The sequence below is a fragment of the Pyrus communis genome, chromosome 16 (assembly GCF_963583255.1).
Source record: "Pyrus communis chromosome 16, drPyrComm1.1, whole genome shotgun sequence".
Taxonomy (NCBI): Eukaryota; Viridiplantae; Streptophyta; class Magnoliopsida; order Rosales; family Rosaceae; genus Pyrus; species Pyrus communis.
The window spans coordinates 14649853-14665714 of NC_084818.1; the positions used below are offsets into that span (position 1 = coordinate 14649853).

Sequence of the window (15862 nt, forward strand, 5' to 3'; positions counted from 1 at the left end):
GTCACGTGGTGTTTCCTATCTAATAATGTATTGCCATGTGCAAGTTTTTCTTCAATATGTGATGGCTTTTGTTTTGTTTTTGCCTTTGTTTCTTGTAAAATGAGGTTTTATCTTTAAATTCGAGGTTTGAAGCATTAATAACAATTTTTTGTCATAATGAGGATGTGAGGGATGGAACAAACGTGATTGGTGAGTTAGGTCAGTGGTTCACTATCACACTGATATTGTCTCAACTTAACCACCTACACAGTCTGGCAAGTGTTGGATCTTCTTGCAAAGGTCCTTGGTGATTTTATATTCTGTCAAGTTTTCAATAAACCCTAATGAAACCTTATTGAGCAAAAACTCAATAACTAAATAAAATAAAACTAATAAAATGAAGTGTAATGTTATGTCTTGAGTTGTTGGATTATTTGAATAGTCTATTAGAGTGAAAGGCGAGTAAATGCACAACTTCACAATGTAGAACTTTGGGACCCTTTTCATTTTAGCTTATGCCTTGTGGTGCAAACAATGCTGGAAGAAGTAATAACTTTCAAATTAGATTTAAGATTTGTTGTCGAAAGATATATTGGTTCAAATTCGCTCTTGGTGAGAGTCAACTTGAGATGCCACTTACGAGTGAATAGAAATATCACTAAACAGTAGTACTAAATTATCGATAGAAATTTCAATGACATTCACCGAAAGATTGTGCAATGATGTTTCATTTTACCAAAATTATCAATACTGCTAAGATATCTTCCAAATTTTGGAGAAATCTTTGGAAGATATTGCTTCAGCCCCTGTACAATTCTTTTGTATTTTTTTGGGGATGGGGAAAAGTGTAGAGAAACAAGAGAAAAATAGGTCAAGCTCTTTTCTTCCCCTTCTTGTTGGTTAATTGTAGTTTGGCACTCGACCAAAGAAAGGGAAACAAATGTCAAGAAACAATTTTAAATTTGTATTAGCATCGGACTTTATTTCCTTTTTCCATATATATTCGTTGTCGGTCTTTAGCTTTACAACCTTAATTGGGTCGGTAATTTTTCTTAAACGTACCACTAAATGATCCGAAAAATCTTACTTTGACGATATGAAGAATTTCTTCTTTGTGCATTGGAGGTGATTCATTAATCGCTTAAAAGAGAAATGATCAACCTCCTTGACGAAGGATAGATAATCTCAACTAAATTAATTCATCTAAACAATGGAAAGAGGAGAGGGTTTAAACCCACCCGGCCGGCAAAATAAACACGCAGGGCAGGCAAAAAACACGCCGGAACCATAAAATTATTGGATCCAAATTCATATGGTCAAGAATCTAAGCCTTCTAAACTAATAATAAACTATATATATATATATATTTGATCTTTACCGAAAGGAAATTAAACTCTACATTCATGATTTTATGCAGGAACAATCTGCACGACATCGCAGTCCTCTATATCAGTCATCGTTCGAACCAAGAACCTGCTGTTTAAGAACTTGGAGTTTAGCAACCAACTCAGCTCTGTTTTCCTGCACAACAATAATCAACATTAAGTATATATTTTAAGGTCTGACTGATTAATAAGTCGACATTTGAAGCTAATAATTTATAGTTACCTCGAATATCAGGTAACGAGAGCTAAACCAGATTGTGTATCCAAAACCCACAATTACCAGCAACTTCGGGAATTGCTTGAAATGGCGAGCAACATCAATATCCCAGAAAAGGGTATTAATTCATAATTGTAATTCAAGAAATTCACATGGAAAGTATGTTTGGTGACATACCAATGGAATAGAATCGATAGCTCAAACGACAGCTGATGCTAACCACAGAGCAAACAAGGCACCACCACTGTATAGCAAAAGGCTGTACGTATCATCACGATCCAACTGCAATTAGTCAAAGTGCAAACCATCAGTACAACTTTTTTATTTTCTTTTGGTAGGAAGTAAAGCATTTTTATGATAGGGTATTTGCAATTGTGTTTAGAAACATGGTTTTATTTATGTTGTAAGCTATTACTTTCTTATATATATCTAAAGATCAACCAAAGACAAAACAGATGTAACAAAATACTTCTACCAAGGGCAATAAGGACAGAACAGAGAACAAATCTGAGTACTGAACCAAATCAAATATCGTGTTGCTCAAGTAACCACTCAGAATCAACAAGATTGTCGAAGTTCCATCGAGCATTCTTAGAAACTCTAAACTGGTACTGAATCATCATCGCAACCATTCACCAACAACCAAAGACAACAAATGAAAAACAAAAACTAACAAAGGGAGTTGACGCACAACAAAGAAAACGAATTTGAAGACTGAACCAGACCAACATGTCAAGTTGCTCGGGTAACCACTCAGAATGATATGATTGTCAAAGTCCATTGAGCATTCTTAGATACTCTCAACTAGTTACTGAATCATCATCACAACCAAAGATCACATAAAATTAATAAAATAAAGAAACTGGTAGAACTCGGGCAAAAATCAAACATGAAATTAGTACAACAGTAAAACAAAGAAAAGGCTACCACGACATTACAATGTATGAAAGCACAAAGCAAGTTAGCTTTTGCTTCCTAACTGTTTGGGCTCAAAATAATAGTATTGGGCCGAGTGTAGGTTTATGTTCGGCCCAAAGCTGTTTCAAATATACTATGGGCTGCCTGGTGGTCCCGGGCCATTCAACAAGGATGGTCGAGGCCTATCGCAAGAAGAAGTAGTTCAGATGAGCAAAAGGGTCGAAGAAGTCCTAGTGCAATTTGGATTCCCGACCAACAATGAATATGGCCTCAAAAAGAGGGTGAGTTCAAAGTCCTAATAGGGGTAGGATTGGTCGAAGTGGAGTTAGAACAGAACAAGAAGTCTCAATCTAGATATGATTTTGACTTGATCTCAAGGAGGATTTGGTGCTATAAATACAAGACATCATGCAACAATCAGAGGACCTCCAATTCAACACACAATTGCCCTGCGCAAAACCTTTCAAACTTCTTGAGATTTTTTTTATTTTCTTTTTCTGCCAACACACCTTCAGTTTAGATAAACAGCACTGTGAAGGCAACCGACGAACACCTTCAGTTTGCATAAACAACACTGTTGCCGTAGAATCAGCTGACTGAAGAGCACCTTCAGTTTGGATAAACAGTACTGCGTCGAGTTCGACTGGTTACCTATCCAAGTCTCGGTAGAGAAGGGTTTCTGAATCCTTATTGGCAGAGGTCATCTTATTAGCCTTTTTGGCGAAGTAAAGTGTTACGAGTTACGACATTCGGCGCATTAAACGCCGAGTGGTTTTATGATTGGATACTCCCAAGTGAGTTTCAGAGTTCAGCATTCTGAGGGCCGAACCACATTTACCATCAAGACACACATTACCTTTGAATACTTGTGTCCATATAGTCTGGTGTCGATTCGACGTGCTTATACTCTCACTAATATAATCATCGTTACCGAATCCGACGCTGACGATTCGTGAACTTCGCAGAACTAGCAGCCTTGTCTTCAGGCTCAAGAATCCAAAGGCCGAGATTTGTTCCTTCCTCAAGTCGCAGTCGCAAGATAAAGAAGTCAGCAACACACTCAACGCAAGATGAACAAATTTTACTCCTCGGCCGACGAGTTGGCATGCCCCGTATTCAACTGAAGGATGTAGTTAGCTTATTAGTTACTCGGCCTGCGCACCACGTAGGCTTTGTAATTTTTAGGATCAACATTTTGTCACGCCCGGTGGGACCCAGTGCTAAAACTACGAAGTTCATATGATATATCAAGATTCCAATCTGGCTCAACGTAGCCGATTGTACGAGCGTCTAAAGGAATTGAAAAAACACAATGAGGAACGAAAAAGATCTTTAGAAGTGGAAAAAATTCTTCGTGGCCTTATAGAGATGCAAAAATCATTCGCTTACATGTTGAGAATAAAAGCTCCTGTTACCCTGCAAAAACAATGGGTAAATGAAGACAGGGCTCAGTTTAATACCTGGCTAGATGGAAAATATTTTCCCTACGTTTTTTACTACAAATCGATTCCATTTGAGGAATGGTTGGTTGAAAAGACTAGGGGCAATTTTCTGCTCCGGCCGTAATCAGACATCAGCCTAAGAAAATTGTTACTTTGGCCGAAGAACAAAGGCCACCAATTTTTTTGGTCGAGGCTGAAAGTGCGGTAGGCTTAGAAGAAAATGTTCAAGTTTCTGAGCCAAAAATTGACTCAAAAAATAATTCGTTAGAAAAGTGTTCCAATGACGAACAAGACCAATTCATGGTTTCAGTTGAACAAACCATGCCAATCAATATGATTATTGGTGATAAAGCCGATATGGAGCAATCCCGTTCGGCTCAGTTGCTCGGGTTAAAAGCTGAAATCGGTGAAATTAATATGCCTGGGGGGCATAATAATTGTCCAACACATTCGGCGGCCGGAAATGAAAAATATTCCGCCGAGTAAAAAATATTTGATGTAAAAAGATCTCGGCTCAGAATAAAACATCGTTGGCCTCCTCCACTTTATGGTTCGGCCACTTTTATTTTCGTTTGCTAAAATATATATATATATATATATATATATATATAACGAATAAATTATTTTCTTAACCATTCAGCTCCTCAGCCGATGCATAAGAAATTAAGGAGGCTACATAGTGGATACACCACGCAGGGTGAATTCGGGACAACATCCTACTTAGTGAATTTTTATTCGGTGAGGAATGCCTATTTTTTCTCAGCGATCAGGGAATGTACATAGGAGAGTTCTTTGCTTTACCGCATCACTTCGTTTTCGGCAATACGAGGGGTTTTTTGACTGCGCTAATTTCCTTAACCATTCGGCTTGCAAGCCGAAGTTCAAGGAAACTAGGGGGCATACGACCTTAAAGACCGAATTGGTTTAGTTCATAAACTACCAATCAACGGAAAATTCTTAAAGAAATACTATCCAGTCATGTGGGAGATGCAAGAATGAATATCATTGTATTGAATTCATAAAAGGACGTACATATACATTCACAAAAGGCTCCTAAAAATTCTAAGGGGTTGAGGGGAGAAAGGTTTCAAGAGTGGCCTTCAACTCCAACCACCTCACTTCGCTTAGTATGATCTCGGCCTGCCTCGTCTTTTTATTGAGTTGAAGCTGTTGGATCTGCTTTATGCTGACTGCGAAAGTCGTTAATCGAGCCTTGTTCGCCTCAAAATCCCTCTCGAGCTCTGAAGCAACAACCGACCTTTGTTGTTGAAGCTCGGTGATTTGATGCTGAAGCTCAGAAATTTGACAATCAAAACCGATCATCTGTGCCTTCTTTGTTTTTATTGCCTCGACCTCTGGCCGGTTGGCTTCATACGCGGTCTTCCTCGTCTTCAGGTTGTCCTCGGCTCGGAGCGCTAGTTCAAAAGTGGTAAAATGTTGCTGAGTCCACTTTAGGAGATCGGACAAATAGGCAACATTTTCCATGCTCAAGAAACCACCATTTACGAGGTCGTTCAGGCACTCCCCTACAGAGTCGAAGCCCTTGCACTGAAGGACCTGAGAGGTAGAAATGGATAATAGCTCCTGCAGCTTAGCAAAAGCTTGAGACTCAACCACGGTCTCCTCTAGTTCGGCCGAGGCAGCAGAAGAACCAGCCGCGCCAGTGGTGCTCTCAAGAAGAGCATCAAGCTCGACCTCCCACAAAGGCTGCATAGAAAGAGAAAATTTGTAAGCAAAAGGAAAATTATATGGGATGCATAACGAAGGGAATTTGCTTTTAAACCTGCCGAGAGAAACTTCGGCCATGTCCTTTGGTTCATTGCTCGAACCTAGAGAGCTTAATGGCCGAACCCAATGTCTAAGACTGCTTCTCAATTCACGCGACCGATAGAGTTTATCTACGTTTGATGGCCACTGAGGTGGCCAGGAAATGTAGATAACGCCATTCGGTGCATAGAATTGTCGGTGAAATTAACGATTGGGCACTTGACATTTAATATCTTCCTGAGTTCAGACGCGTGATAGTAAAATTAATGAAGAAAGGGGATCGAGCCTTACAAAAGCCAAGGTAACTTCTTATGGAGAAATGTTGAGGTTTTCATCTTGTGGATGGAGCGACGTTTCTACCGTCGCCTCAGGCTCAACTAGGGGTCTTTTCCCACGATCGACCATAGGAGGATCTGGTTGAACAGCCACCTCGACCGCGGGGGGAAGATTGGCGGAAGTAGGTCTGGTTGGTCAAGGGCGACTCGCTAGCGGAATCTCGTCACCCTAGTCACTCTCATCGTCCTAAAATAAAAAAACTATTAAGATTTGTAAATTTGATAAAATGAAGAAGGGTTATTAGCAACATAGTCATACCTTTTCCAAGATTATCGTTGAATGTTTCTTCAGGAAATTTGTCCCGACGGGTGGAGTTATTTTCTCCAGGGCAGGCGCAGCCGTTGGCCCTAGGATTACAGGTCATTCGACAAACGGAGCAATCCCTAGATCAGCCACGACCCCAGAGACGGTCCAGGTTGCTTTGTATGATGCCGTTGGCAGTTCTTCCGTTGGGGCTTGGACGATCGGGGCAGGGGGAGAGTTGCTAGTTGCGGTTATCTTAGTAGTGTGGCTGGAAATCACGTGGATCTCACATTCCCCCTTCTTCACCAAGTTCTTGATGTGTTTTGAGTGTTGGGGAGCTTCGCTGGCTACTTCAGCTTCCGGACGAGGCCGTTTACCTTGTGAAGGTTGCACGGCAGTTTTGCTCCTCTTAGAGAGAACAGATTTCTTCTTGGCTGTAGCTGCGACGATCAAGTCTGCTTTTTTTGATGACCGACCATCTAAGAAAACGAGATCACATTAGCAAGGATTAGTGATAATAGAAAAAAAAAAAAGAAGAAAAGGTAGCTGTCTACCTCGGGTCGGCTCTTTGGATTGGGGAGCAGAGATTTTCTTTGGCCAATCGCTGAAAATTTTGTCGGTGACATTTTCGACTGCAACCCCAAAGAAGGCTCCAGTGTACTCTTCCCACCAGTCGCCAAAGGTGTCTGTACCGAGAGATTCAGGAAGAGTTAGTCGGAGGCGAAATATTTTACACCGATCCTGAAACTCTTTCTTAGAGTCTTTGCACTCCCTTTTTGATGAGCCAGAAAGACGTTCTCGATTGAGGAGGGAACGGAAAGTGAGTAGAGGTACTGAACAACCTTGAAGGTATTCGAGTTATTAGGTCGTGAAGTGGGGGTGGTAGACTTCCCAACTCACTCGGCGAGAATCACACCAAGGGGAAGGTCGCGTGCTAGCACAATCGAGCCCCAATTCTGGCGAAGGGCAGCATCTTCACTTTCACTCCAGGCTGATATTGGAAGCCTGATAGAGCAAGGGTACTCTTGCCAACTACACACTAAAAATTCGTCGTCGGAGAGGATTTTTAGGCCGAAGAGGTACTTGAAGACTTCTTCAGCCTGGTGAGGAGGCGGCGACCGAGATGCCAACTGAAGGCCGAGTGAGGTAGTAGGTTGGAAGGTAGAGATGTCTGGCCGAAGTGTGGCAAAATAGACTTGTAGCCAGAGTTGGAAAGCCCAGAGGGGGCCGTTCTGGTTTGGGTCAATTTTTTCAATAGTCGCATCGGCCAGACAACAGAGAAGATTGGCGAGAATGGCCGAGCTAAGCGCTAGAGTATGACGACTGGCCAAGGCTTCGGCCACTGGCATGTTCTCAACCAAACACTTCTTTGACCGGGTGCTACAAATAAATTTGTTGTACCAGTAGAATAGGAAGGCTTCGTGTTCTCCATTCCGAAGACTTGCCTCGCCTCGGCCAGCGAAATGGAGGATGAGGGTGTTGTAGTTGAAGAAGTTCTTGTGTAGCTTTTGAACCTCTTCTTTCGAAGGCTTTTGACCATCTCGACTCAGTGTTTTGACAGCTCGATTGTTGAAGAGCGCCTTAAGGTCGAGATTTGACGGGCGTCCAAAAGAGAACGGTATCTATCGGGATGCCATAGGGAGGAGTCCCAAGAATAGCCGAGCACCAGAGACTCAGCGTTGCCAGAAGGAGTTTTTTATCCATGGCTAGCTCCATGGTTGAGAGTTTGATGGCATCGTAGATACTAAGAGCTTTCCACTTTTGGCCGAAGAAATTTTCCATTCGGACGACCCAAGCCGCCCAGTTGGCATTGGTCGTAGGCCAGGCTCCTTGGGGCTTCTATAAGTCCCACTTTGACCAGTCGAACCCTTGTAGTAAGGGTGTTAGGCAGTGAGCCTTGAAGAGGTTGGTGATGGACGAAGGTATTGCATCCTTGAAGAGTGGCCCTAAGATTTAATGAGTAGTGCTCAGGTTACTCTCGAAGTGCAGGGTTTTGATGGCGCTCCGGTCGATGAAGCTCTTGCATTTGCTGCATTCGTCGTTGAGCTTGGAAATAAAGGTGTTGGAAGTCATTTTGGAAAGCCTAGGAGAGTTTTAGAGGAATGCTTGGGAGGATTTCTGGGATAAGAGTTTGTTTTTTTTTGGGATTTCGAAAGCAAAATGGCGGAGAGATTTTTCGAAGGTTTCTGGAGGCATGAAATGTATGAATGGGAGGATTTCAGGTATTTATAGGCATTTCAAAAGGAAGATCAAATGATTGATCTTCAAAAACGTTAGATTTTCAAATTTTAGGGCAAAATTGACTGGGCAAATCCCTAATCATTTTGGATATTTTGGGACTCTCCTAGGATAGGATCGAGGTTTCCGTGGTTCAAGGATGCATGATTGCGTGCTGCAGCGGAATCAATGTATTAATGTGGAAGAGACGTTTCGGCTGGCGTATGTTTTTGAGGATCATGAATGAGGGCTGCTAGGTTAATCAAGGGATCGACACGCGGCAGGACGTGCAGGAGAATTCGGGTTGTATGATCACACTTCATAAATGCGCTCGATGGATGAAACGTGTGAGGCTTTTCGTTATCCCATGGGTATCTCGTAGAGTTTGTTTCTTCAAGGTCGAAATCGGCTAAGGATTCTTGGCCAAAGACCTTAGAAGCAAGGGGCAATGTTTGGGCCCAAAATAATAGTATTGGGCTGAGTGTAGGTTTATGTTCGGCCCAAAGCTGTTTCAAATATACTATAGGCTGTCTGGTGGTCCCTGGCCATTCAACAAGGATAGTCGAGTCTTATCGCAAGAAGGAGTAGTTCGGATGAGCAAAAGGGTCGAAGAAGTCCTAGTGCAATTTGGATTCCCGACCAACAATGAATATGGCCTCAAAAAGGGGGTGAGTTCAAAGTCCTAATAGGGGTAGGATTGGTCGAAATGGAGTTGGAACAGAACAAGAAGTCCCAATCCAGATATGATTTTAACTCGATCTCAAGGAGGATTTGGTGCTATAAATACAAGACATCGTGCAACAATCAAAGGACCTCCAATTCAACACACAATTGCCCTGCGGAAAACCTCTCAAACCTCTTGAGATTTTTTTATTTTCTTTTTCTGCCAATACACCTTCAGTTTGGATAAACAGCACTGTGAAGGCAACCAAGGAGCACCTTCAGTTTGGATAAACAGCACTGCGTCGAGGTTAACTGGTTACCTATCCAAGTCTCGGTCAAGAAAGGTTTCCAAATCGTTATTGGCAGAGGTCATCTTATTAGCCTTTTCGGTGAAGTAAGGTGTTACGAGTTACGACATTCGGCGCATTAAACGCCGAGTGGTTTTACGATTGGATACTCCTAAGTGAGTTTCAGAGTTCAGCATTTTGAGGGCCGAACCACATTTACCATCAAGACACACATTACCTTTGAATACTTGTGTCCATATAGTCTGATGTCGATTCGATGTGCTTATACTCTCACTAATATAATCACCGTGATCGAATCCGACGTTGACGATTCATGAACTTCGCAAAACTAGCAGCCTTATCTTCAGGCTCGAGAATCCAAAGGTCGAGATTTGTTCCTTCCTCGGCCGCAGTCGCAAGATAAAGAAGTCAGCAACGCACTCAACGCAACATCAACAAATTTTACTCCTCGGCCGAGCTCGGCCGACGAGTTGGCATGCCCCGCATTCAACCGAAGAACGTAGTTAGCTTATTAGTTACTCGACGTACGCGCCACGTAGGCTTTGTAATTTTTAGGATCAACACTAACATATAACGAAACCGGGGATCCTTGGAACCATAAATTTTTAGGTTACCAGAAAACCAAATAACAAGGTAAAACAATCACATTAAAAAAAACAATACAAGCAACCACATCCCTGATTCTGAAATCCAATTTGATGTTTTACAATAAGGGATAGTGCCAAAAACCAACCTTCATGTGAACAATGCATTTTATTAGTACACTATTAGACTTTCCATGTGGTGGAAAATACAAAAAGAACGATGGAAATGCAATTTCAAATGACAAAAAAGTACTGAGGAACATATCTTGCTGAGGTAAACACTCATGAAATCCTTCACCAAACCACCAAATTTAAAATTTTGAGTTGCTCAGGTAACCGCTCAGATCGACATAATTGTCGGATTTCCATCAAGTATTGTTGGACACTCTTAAGTTGTTACTGAATCATCATTGCAACCAAGTTTTCAATTCCACAATGTTAATTGCAAGAAATTTGAACCAAACAAATACAAGTTATGAAGCTTGATCAATCCACAAATAAAATCTGTACAATCCGCTATAAACAGAACATGTTTTTGCATCCGACCAATTGCTCATATAGACATTGAAATGCATGTACTACTTCTACTTTGATATATGTATATTAACATCTACATAAAATCACAAACCTTTAAGTCGAGGTTATTGAAATACTCGAATATTTGCATTTGGCCATCTGTGTCCGCATTTGCATCTTCTTTAACTTCTTCTTCAGTCCAAGTTCGATTGTAAAGATTGTTTTCAGGGGGCACAATACCTTCCAAGGATACTTCGCTGCCGTGCTCTTCGGCAACATAAGGATTGGCCCCACTTGGAATTTCTTCTGATGTTGCTGCTCTTGCCAAAAGCAATCCTGAAAGAAAAACACAAAGATAATGCTCCCATAAGCAAGTAGCCACTTATATCAAACAAAAACACCAAACAAAGCCGAATAATTTCCAAAAAGGCCAATGTGAACGAGAAAAATAATAAAAAATAACCCCCAATTGAGAAAACTTCCCAATTCGAAAGCAATAAAGTTGAATAAAACGAAAAATCAAAATACTTGAAATTAAAGCAGCGACAAAAACAAGAAAAGAATATAAATTTATGGAAAAAGAGCCAAAACCCTAGCTAGGAAATTAATGGTGTTTGTTGGGATTTGGATACCAAATGTTAAGGGATAAGGAACGTACAAGAGTGAAGCCAGAGAGGGTTAAGTGAGAGTGGGATTTTTCTAAGAGGGAGTGAAGGTTTGGAGCAGAGGTTGGTGGTGGGGTTTGTGATGAGATGGTGGCGGTGGTTATTGAGGTTGGAGATAGCTTGGGGAGTGGCTGTAGAAAGCTCCATTTTTGTTGTTGACAATATGAAGAAGTTGGGTGAGATGCCACCACTATATATGAGTGAGGTGTGCTAGGGTTTTTGGGTATCTCTACGCCCAGGCCTATGTTTGATGTAGTTTTTATGTTTGGTTTGGGTATCTCTAGCCCACCACCTCGCCCAAAACAAATGAAAATATAAGAAAACACACTCTATTATAAATGATGTAGATTTAATGGTGTGTTACTAATATTAAATAAACACGTTAATTAATACTGAAATAATAATTCAATCTTCAACTTTCATATCATTTAGTTTATAAAATTTTGTCTACACATTAATCTCCCTAGCATTACCCATAATATAAATGGTCGCTCAGCAATATAATTTAGTAGTATTTTTCTTCACTTGTATTTGAAATGTCTTAAGTTTTTATCTCGTACATGATGAGTTCGAAAGAAAAAGCCCACTTGGAGGCCTTTTTCTTGGTACTGCGTCAAAATCAATTATATGTGAAATTGTTCAAATGTGTCTTTAGGCAGTCATCTATCAATTATTTGGGGCACACAATCTCAGTTGCTGGTGTGGCTACGGATGGCTCCAAAATTCAATCTATTTCCAGTTGGCTGTCACTTGCTACTATTAAGGAATTGCATGGATTCTTAGGATTGGCAAGTTACTGCATGAAATTTGTGAAGGATTTTGAGTCAATTTGCTCGCCCATTGAATCACTTTCTCTAAAAGATAACTTCACACGAGGCGAAATATGCTTTCCAAACTCTCAAATGCACTCGGACGATTACTGTTCACTAAGACAATAATTGTCAACAGCCCAATAACTTTAAAACCTTCTCCTCTCCTCTCTCTCTCTCTCTCTCTCTCTCTCTCTCTCTCTCTCTCTCTTTAAAACAAAAAAACCATCTCCAAACCATTGGGCTAAAATAAGTCCTGGGGAGAGAATATATATTTGGGTTAGATTCTCCCCAGAAATTAAGCCTAGCTTCAATTATTCTGAACCCACCAAACTATCATATTTCAATCCTTTTGTTGTTTTTTACTTATAATTCAACCGTTGTGATCAAATGAAATCAACTCTAACGGTAAAAAGAAAGAAAAAAAAAAGATTTGATGGCCCAAAATTAAATAAAACGTCTAAAATAATTTAAATTAAATTCACTTAAAACTTTATAAATACCTATGTATTTGTATGCTTTTTAATTACTTATCAGAATTTAAATATTTTTAGATTAAAATGTCCATAAAAATAAATTAGGATAATCTACATAAAATTTATTTTCAAAACATTTACCAAAAAAAAAAAAAAAAGAAGGCCAAAATTGTTGTAGGCATAATTTACTAAACGATTATGGAGGCCATAGAGAGGGGTGCGGCAATAGTAGAGAGAAAGAGAGAGATGTGTAATTGTGAGGTGTGTTCTATTCCACCCGATTGTGCCTTTATTTATAGTGGTAGGGAAGGTTAATTCCTTACCCTTTTAGGATTACAACTCTAATAGGATAATATCTAGTCTAAAAGATATGGTAGAATCCCAGAAGGATATCCTAGATATGTTAGGATTTACACAATCACATTCCTAATCTAATAGAACTGCAACACTCCTCCTTAAGTGTGTAAATACTTAAACAAATGGGGCATCTGGTCTTCAGTGATGAAGTAAGTACAATAGATGAAGTCATCGGCACAATGAGCGAATGCAAGTCTCAAATCAACTGAAGAATGCATAAAAGGTAAAACTCACAAAACCTTGCTATGGTAAAACCCATAGACTAAGGATAAAAGTGAGAAGTTGCATTATGTCAAAACTATACGTCTTCTGGATGCAAGCAGAAGAGCTCACAAGGGTATGATTAGCCCAGGATGGGTGCCTTGTTAAAACCAAGTTAGGTAGCAAAAACCCAGTGGGAAAAATGCTCTAATCGTAGGGCAAAAGAGTACATTAAGATCAAGTGAGCATACTTATGGATACTTCCCTTGAGTTTGACAGAACTTTCAAATGAGAACTACAAGCATTGCATATGAATAGTTAGGCATACCAATTCCTCGAACAAGCTTCTAAAAGGTTAACTTTGGCAATGACGTCGTGTAGAGGTCGACAAGGTTGTCAAGAATCGGTTTGCATGACTTCAATATCATGATGCTTTGTTAATGTAAATGTAAACGCAATATGTCTTGGTGTTGATTTTGTTGATATATCATGTCTTGGTCAGGTGGATACATACGACATAGTTTTCATGAATCGTCGTTAGAACTCAACGATAGATGAAAAACAACAATTACTTTGAATATACTCAACAAGAACTCCTAGCCATGTCTCATGTGTGGTGTAGTGAAGTGATGTAAGTCTTGGAATGATTCGAAGATTTCACAACTAAGGTCATATCGTGGACCTCCAAGATATTGCAATATCCCTTAACGGTAAAGACATAACCATTCCAGGATTTTGCATTTGCTGGTTTGATAAGTAACCAGCGTCAACATAATAAACAAGGCAAGCGTCATTCCAAGGATCAAGGGGTCGGAATCGCTCGAGATGTGTTGGGATTTGCCCAAATTCGTAGTACCTTCAGGGTACGTCTTTAATACAAACTAAATGGTTGCATGTAGGCGCGGTGCTGCATCTTTACTAATAGATCAACAGCGAAAGAGATGTCATATCTCATATAATGAGCTAAGTACAACGAAGCGCAAAGTTGAACTTAGATATGGAACTTCGGATTCCATAACCTCTTCAAGGGTCTCATTTGCATATAACGTATGGACAATCATAGGTATACTCAAAGGTAACACCTTCGGGGTGTAGTTCGACTGGTAGACCAAAGTACCGTCAGAACAACACTTGAAGTTCAAGTCAAGGTGTAAACGAGTTTTCCCAAGATCCTTCATCTCAAATTCCATCTTCAGGTGCGAGGTAATTTTCTCAAGCTCTTCTAGAGTCTTAGTGAGATTCATGTCAACAATATAAACTGTAACTCTAGCAATTTGGAATAAGACTTTATAGTTTAACATGTAAGGGCATAATTCATATCCCTAACTGATCAAATAATCACTTAGACGGGTATACCACATTTGCCAGATTGCTTCAATCCTTAAGTGAACACTTCAAACAAGTTGAGAGGGTGTTCCTTGGTTTGGAACTATTTGAACCAGTCCATGTAATTCTTCTGGAACTTACATGTAAATTTCCCTATCAATATCCCTATAGAGAAAACACTAAGCACATTTCATAATGCTGTTATCAATCATAGGACGTTTGAGATAAACCTTGCGTCGTAAGGTGTGCATCATATCACACTATTTCATTCATCTCATAATGCTTCCTTTCCCACTTATAACACAACAGGGTTACCTTGGGCAATGTAAGAACGATAGGTCCAAAACACACTTTGGTAAGGAATTTGACCTGAATTGTAATTTCAGTTGTCCAATCAATTCTACGTTGTCACTTAATCAACGGAACATGGTTCAATATTGTGGATGTAAATTTCTGCCCTCTCCTTCTTGGACGAAAATGCACCTGCAAAATAATTAACACCTAAGATCAAGGCCAAGAACCTCACGCGCCCACGATGAATAGGGGGCTTTGGCCGAAGAATCTTCAATGCCAAAGTTAGAATTAGAGAGAGAAAATGTTTAGAGAATTTTAGAAGAGAATTGGACTTAGGTTTTTGGAGAAATGAAGGGCTATATATAGGGGTGTGGCCGGCCCTATTTGGAGAAGTAGGGACCGGCCATTTATGGTGGAAATTGGCTCTAATTGCGAGATATTATGTCAAATCATATCTTGCAATCAATTAAGAAATTAATCAATTAATTAGGAAATTAATCAATTAATTTTGGTAATTAATCTCAATTTGAAAAGAATAATTGGGAGTTACCTTGTGGGTGTGGATTTGATGAAGTGTGATGATAGGGTTTAAAAGAATACCATTTTGATCACTTTTGACCTCGATTGAGTTGTTATTAACTGTTGCATGAGCGTGGGAGTCCCGGTGTGACTTAAGGGTAATTTTGTCTTTTTCACCCAAAAGTTTGCGTGTCGCCTCCATATTTTTCTTGATTATTTTTTGTTCTGCAGATATCGTTGCTTTTCATTTGTGTCAGTAGCTACTGTATAAGTGAAAAGATCATTGATGGTAATCTCATTTCAATTCCATTAACTCATCCAAGCTAGTATACTGGACCAAGAACTTCAACTCTCAGGAGTAATCCGGATTAATCTCATGAGATGGAAATGATTTGAGACAGTGATTAGTATGGATTCATTGTTGTGCCATGACCTTCTTTTTCTAGGGAAGTGAATCCTATGAACTAAGTGATCTGTCGTGCTCTAGGCCAAGATAGATTGATTAGCTATCTGCCAATGTACCGAACCGTCTAATAGGGGCGGCACACCTTTGGAGGATGTTGACTTGACGTCCGTTAAGTATGTCTATCCTTGCAGGCAAGTTTGTAGCTGGTATATGATCTTGTCACTTTAGCTAGAT

General features: G+C 40.1%; 3 non-coding genes and 1 pseudogene across 3 annotated transcripts; all 4 read right to left on the reverse strand.

The window, feature by feature from the left end:
- Nucleotides 1-1428: 1428 nt before the first annotated feature.
- On the reverse strand, nucleotides 1429-11387 carry LOC137719865 (protein CURVATURE THYLAKOID 1D, chloroplastic-like; annotated as a pseudogene).
- On the reverse strand, nucleotides 2118-2209 carry LOC137721624 (small nucleolar RNA snoR128). Its single transcript, XR_011066694.1, has one exon. It is a non-coding gene; the product is annotated as a small nucleolar RNA snoR128 (small nucleolar RNA).
- On the reverse strand, nucleotides 2319-2409 carry LOC137721625 (small nucleolar RNA snoR128). The gene has a single exon (XR_011066695.1). It is a non-coding gene; the product is annotated as a small nucleolar RNA snoR128 (small nucleolar RNA).
- LOC137721623 (small nucleolar RNA snoR128) lies at nucleotides 10384-10475 on the reverse strand. The gene has a single exon (XR_011066693.1). It is a non-coding gene; the product is annotated as a small nucleolar RNA snoR128 (small nucleolar RNA).
- Nucleotides 11388-15862: the final 4475 nt, after the last annotated feature.